This window comes from Desmodus rotundus, chromosome 12 (assembly GCF_022682495.2).
Source record: "Desmodus rotundus isolate HL8 chromosome 12, HLdesRot8A.1, whole genome shotgun sequence".
NCBI lineage: Eukaryota > Metazoa > Chordata > Mammalia > Chiroptera > Phyllostomidae > Desmodus > Desmodus rotundus.
In genome coordinates, this window is record NC_071398.1 from 85,197,457 (window position 1) to 85,203,456 (window position 6,000).

The following is a 6,000-nucleotide window of genomic DNA, read 5'->3' on the forward strand; positions in this document are numbered from 1 at the left end:
GGACTTAAGGAGGTTGAAAACCATAAGTCTTCAGGCTGGATATAGCTAGTTAGCAGACATGTTTTGTTTGTCCCACATGGGTTTATAAAGTATGCATACTTTGAAATATGCATTTACATGAAATAATTAGGAGATTTCACATAAAAATCAAGAGTTCCAACTTCGCTAAAAAAACAGAGGAATTGGAAACATTGGAGCTGCATTTTCGTGTGGCAACTAGTGCTGGGAGCAAAGATGGACTGCTTCCCCAAACGGAGCAAGCGATTCTCTTGTTTTGCCATACTCCCCACCTTGCTCTATTTCCTTACTCCCTGCCCATATTGCTCATTTACTTTACCCCCTAGCCTTTTGTAGGCATTTGAGTCTGCTACCCTAGCTGGAGTTGCCTGATGAAAAATAACTTCCAGTTAAATTTGACCTTCAGATAAACAATAATTTTTTTTAGTATAAGCATGCCCCAAATATTGCTGAGTATCCTATATTTCTATTTGCTAAATCTATCAACTCTGACCCCAGGTCCCCAGCTCTCAACAGCCTGGCCTCCCTTGGCCTAATTCCAATCTTATCTCTCACTGCTCTCCCTCATAGCCCTATGCTATGATGAAACCAGACTGCACACCAGTTGGAGGACATGTTGTTTGCTTCACCCATTGTGGAGATCCTACCCCTGCGTGTCTCCAGCCACCTTAGCGGAAATCAGTGCCCTTTAAGACCAAGTTGAAGTTCCAGCTCCTGCAGAAATTTTCTCTGCTTTGGGGATCGCTTCTGTTTGTTTGTTTATTAGAAAACAAAAATGGGACATTTATTCATAACTCAAAAAAAGAAAAGCCAGCCCTGGCTGGTATGGTTCAATGGCTTGAGAGCCGGCCTGTGAACCAACAGGTTGCCGGTCGATTCCCAGTTAGGGCATGTGCCTGGGTTACAGTCCAGGTCCCCGGTGGGGGGGCACACAAGAGGAAACCACACATTGACGTTTCTCTCCCTTTCTCCCTCCCTTATCCTATCTTTAAAAGTAAATAAATATCTTTAAAAAATCATTAAAAAGAAAAACCAAAACACTAAGCAATAGGGGTAAGAGATTAATTACAAACAGTGAGTTCCACCCCAGCCTATTTCTCCAAAGCTGCCTGGTTGAATGGAGTCTCTGGAGAGAAGACCTGGTCCACAGAGGACCTGGGAGCCAAGCCTCCGGTCTGGACTCCTGCTACATCTTTGGCCACGTCTCCTCTTAACACTGGGTGGGCCCTGAACAAAACACCAGTCCATGCTGATCGGCTGTCTCATCAAATCCTGGCCATTGAGTCCCCCCAAGCAGTCTGGGCCTCCTTGTACGTTCCATACTCGACTAGATGATACCCTGGCAGATATCCTGCGCGCCTGTCCAGGTTTAGGTGGATGTCTTTTTATTTCCCATACTCTGCCAGTGTGTAATGGATGTCTTCTTCCGTGGCTTCCACATGGGCTTCAGTGACAAAGAGAAGCCAGCCTTCAACAGGGCACTGTGGTCCGGGTTCATCCCCATCCTGCTCCACGCTGTTGTAATCCTCACACGTCCGCGCTCGAGACCCCCAGGAGCTGAAACTGTGTGGCCCTGCCGTTTCTTCCCTTTTCCTTTCAGTGTGTGGATGCTCTTGTCTCCATCGTCCTTTGTAGTGAAATCCTCACCCCAGCCTCAGGAAGACTCAGTGTGCCTGCCATCTTGCCTTCATTGTAGGGCTTCTCGGTGCCACTCAGGGACAAATCACCCCAGGAACCTGCCAAAATTTTGGGGGCATCATTTCTTCCTCCCAATTCCTGCAGCACTATTGGTAGAATTCACCAAGCATTTATTGTTTTGAACTTCTATGTTACCGATCTTTATATAGGTAAAACGTCTCCCTAACTAGATTATATACTTTGAGTTTTTACTTATTATTGTAACCCTAATGCCTAACAAATACCTTAAACACAGGAGGCCGATGATAAGAGTGTATAAGACACAAGTATGATGTGTCAGTTAGCTTTTCATAACAAGCTACTTCAAAGCCTAGTGACTTACGATAACAATCATTCTAGTTCACGATTTGGTGGGTTGGTTGGGTGGTTTTTCTGGTCTGGGCTGGTTGGGTTGGGGCTGGATGGTCTGGGCTGGCCTCACTCACATTTCTGGGGCCTCAGGTAGAATGCCGGAACAATGGGAATGGCCAGAGCCTTTTTTCATGAAATTCTTCTCATCCTCAAGGAGGCAGGACCAGGAATTGTTCCCATGGTGGCAAAGGGTTCTCACCAGTGACATCTTCTGCTCGTGCCACATTTGCTACTGTCTCATTCACCAAAGGAGGTCATACAGCCAAGTCCAGATTCAACAGAGAGACAGATTCTGCTGCTTGCTGGGAAGAGGGGCAAAATCACATTGCAAAGCGTGCAGGCATGCAGGGAGACAAGAAAAAATTGGAGGCAATTACTGCAACAATCTACCTCTGATAATGAGCAGGACCCAGCTTCCAAAGTGCTTCGAAATTCATCTCAATTATAGTATGCTTATTTTTGGTCGTGGCCTCTGCATGTCAGTAGAACTGGATTCCTTTTGGAATGCCAAACTCCTTCCCCCAGGGGGCTTTTTCCATGCTGTTTGCTCTGCCTGGAATGCTCCTCCCACCTCCTTGCCAGGCTAATTATTACATTTCCTTCAAGCCCCTTCCTAAAGTCACTTCCTTAGGGGAGCCTTTCCTGACTCTTCAGACCAGGCCGGTCTCCTGTTCTACAGCACCGTGTGTGAGGCTTTTACAACATTCACACCATTACTATGATTTGCTTTGTTATGAAGTTCTTTTGTTTAACATCACCTCTCTGTCGGAACAGAGAGAACTCCCGGGCAAAGACTGGGTCTATGTCGTTCAACGCTGAATCCCCAGCATCTAGCTCCATGCCTAGCATAGATCAGGTGCTCAGTGTTGGAGGAATAAATGACTGAACATAGGAATGAGTGGCCTACAATGTGCTTAGTATGGAATAGACCTGTTCAGAGTACTCTGATCTCTGTCAGAGTGGAACGCACAGGAAACTGCAATCTGTTGGGGAACTAAAAATGGGTTGCACAAAATCCTTCAAAAACAACTCAGGACCAAGTAGTTAAATATCGGGTGCTGGACTGTAATTGCTGTGGGAGGTAAGGAAGAAGAGATTGGGATAGGCCAGGCACTTACAGAAGGCTTCACCTAGGATGCAACACTTGAATTAGGTCCAGAAAAGGAACAGGATTTGGATGCGATGAAATTAGGGAAGGAGATTAATAAGTCAAGGTCATGAGTTTGCTCCTCTGTGGCTCCCATTACCCTGGTATTCTCACAAGCTATTGAGCACAGAGGAATAGGCAGGAGAGTAGGTTCAGTGGAGCCGTTCCCATTGTCACTGAAACAGCTCAAGAAGGTCATGATTCGGAGGAGACCTCAGAGTCCAGTGCTGTCCACATATAAAAAATAGCTCATTGAGAGACCAGACTCCTCTAAGCCATTGAAAGCAAACAGCAGTAAACATCTGCTTCTACTCTTCAGGAGACATTGTGGTTGGGATGTGTGCGCGCTCTCTCTCTTTTCCTCTCTTTCTCACTTTTAATTATTTATTACAAAAACTTCCACACATACACAAAGAAAAGAGTCCAAGAATTGCCATCACCAACTTCAGCAAACATCAGGACTTTGCCCTGTTTATTTCATCTCTCTTCTCTAGCCCTATCTTTCTTTCTTCTAAAATATCTTAAAGCAAATCCCAGAGAGCACGTCGTAATACTCCTCAATACTTCAGTGTGCATCTCTAAAAGAAAGAAGGGCGTTTTCATATATAACCACAATACCTTTTTCATATTCAAAAAATAAAGCATAATTCCTCATATCATTTCACACCCAGTTCATATCCAACATTTCCTGATTATCTAAAATATATCTTTTTACAATTGGTTTATTTGAATCAGAATCTAAACAAAGTCCACACAGTAATTTAGTTGATATGTCTCTTAAATCTCTTTCAACCTAGACTACTGTTAAATTAATTAATCAAGAAGGCCAGTAGACTGAGGTGACTCTAATGTCATGGTGGCCCCTGTAAACAAAACTCTCAACCTATAAATGTCTCAAGGTTATGAAATCAAAACGCTAAGGACAACCAGTCACAAAGAGACAATTAGGCTTTAAGCTGTAGTCAATCAAATAATTTTCTTTCTTTGCTTCTGCAATTCCCCATGGGTCTTTCCCTGGTACCTGTCAGAGCTGTGCTCCTAATCACTTCCGGTTTGGCACTGCCCGATTCCAATCAATTGTTGCTCATATAAACTCTTAAAATTGTTAATATTGCTTATTGTATCTTTTAACACTATGATGCTGTCTTTTAATTGAGGCTTCTTTTTGCTGACAACCCACGTCAGCCTCACTACCTTCCTCTCACTCCTGGGTCAGCAGGAAGCGGGGAGATGAGAAGATCTCTGTGGAGAGAGGGTGGGAGGGGTGGAGTGAGTATCAGAGGCCTCAGATCTCATGAAAAAGAAATCCCGAATTGGCTTCAGGGGGAACATAAAGTAAGAGGTTTGTAAGAACTAGAGTTGACCCGTACACTCTCCTAACACCTAAGAATGACAAAAATTTACTGAGATTGTAAGAGTGATTTCTGCAGACAGGAGAGGGAGGGTGAGAGATGAATCTGATGGACAACATACAAGCACAGGCAGAACCAGCTACATAATTTTCAGGGTTCAGTGCAAAAGAAAAACCCCACAGCCCTTGTTCAAAAATAACTAGGAAGTTCAAGATGGCAGCAGAAGAGCATTAAACCAAATGTGGGGTTCTTCTGAGGACAGGTACCCGTGTGACTGCATAGTCACATGAAGCTGGCCCTTTCATAGGTGGCACAGTCCTGAAGGCCCCAGGGAGTTTTTCTACAAGGCGATGCTTTACCAACTGTGTCTCACTTGCATTTGAGAGACATTCAAAGGCAGTGGGAATTGTTTCTCTATCTGGTAGCCACTACCAGCATCTCAGACTTCAGGTATCTAGGGGTGGTGAATGGCTTCTGGAGAGTCACAGAGATCAACACTACATAGTTTATGGACAGTGATGGGTCTGGATCCTCTAGCCTTCACGTCAACGTGGATTCTAGAGCCAGAATGCCTGCCCTCACATCCAGACTCTACTGCTCCCTCATTACCTTGTGTAACCTTGGTTGAGCTACTTGAGCGGTCTGCGCTTCAGTTTCCTCATCTATAAAACAGGCTAATTAAAAGTGTCTACCCTCTTCACAAAACCAAGGGGGAGGGTGGAGAGGGGGGAGGGAGGTGGGTTCACCTGGGGTGCGGTAGAGGGATGGGGAGAAAAGGCATACAACTGTAATTGCATAACAATAAAAAAAAAAAAAAAAAGAGAAAAAAAAAAAAAGACTAAAAAAAAAAAAAAAAAAAAAGTGTCTACCTAGAGTTGTTTGAGGATTGAATTAGTTGGTATTTGTTGGCACATAGTTATAGGTTTCTGTTAAAACAAACCCGGAGGCTGGAGCTTGAGGGCCCAGATGGGCCTCTGGTAGTGGTGCTACCTGAAGGAAGGAAGCTGCTCCCCAACAACTTACACAATGGTCACCCACTCAATGAGTGAATCCCTATTAGATGCCAGGCACTTACTGAGTGAAGAGTTAGCCAGACATGGTCCTTGTCTCCAAGGGGCTGATTGTCTAGCATGAGGAGAGCTCCAGCTGAAGTCGGTCCTGCCCATGTCTGGGGCCTGCCAGGCCTGGCTGCAGGTGGGAGGAAGAGGAGGAGGAGATGCCCTCAGCCTGTTGCCCACCAACAAGGCAGTGCTGCAGCTAGTAAGCATGGCTTGACTTCAGTATCCTGACTCACTATTACCAATCTGACTTGTAATACTCTGTTTAGACCCAGCCCCTGCCCCATAATGCAGCATTCCTACTCTACGAGGCAACATTTTATTTCCTGCCCTGGAATCTAGACACCACAGCTTGCGTTTCAATACCTGCTGTTGC

The 6,000-nt window shown here is 45.0% G+C and overlaps 1 pseudogene; it reads right to left on the minus strand.

Moving 5' to 3' along the window:
- Positions 1-1,083: 1,083 nt before the first annotated feature.
- Positions 1,084-1,698, minus strand: LOC112319174 (RNA-binding protein 8A pseudogene; annotated as a pseudogene).
- Between the last annotated feature and the right edge of the window lie 4,302 nt (positions 1,699-6,000).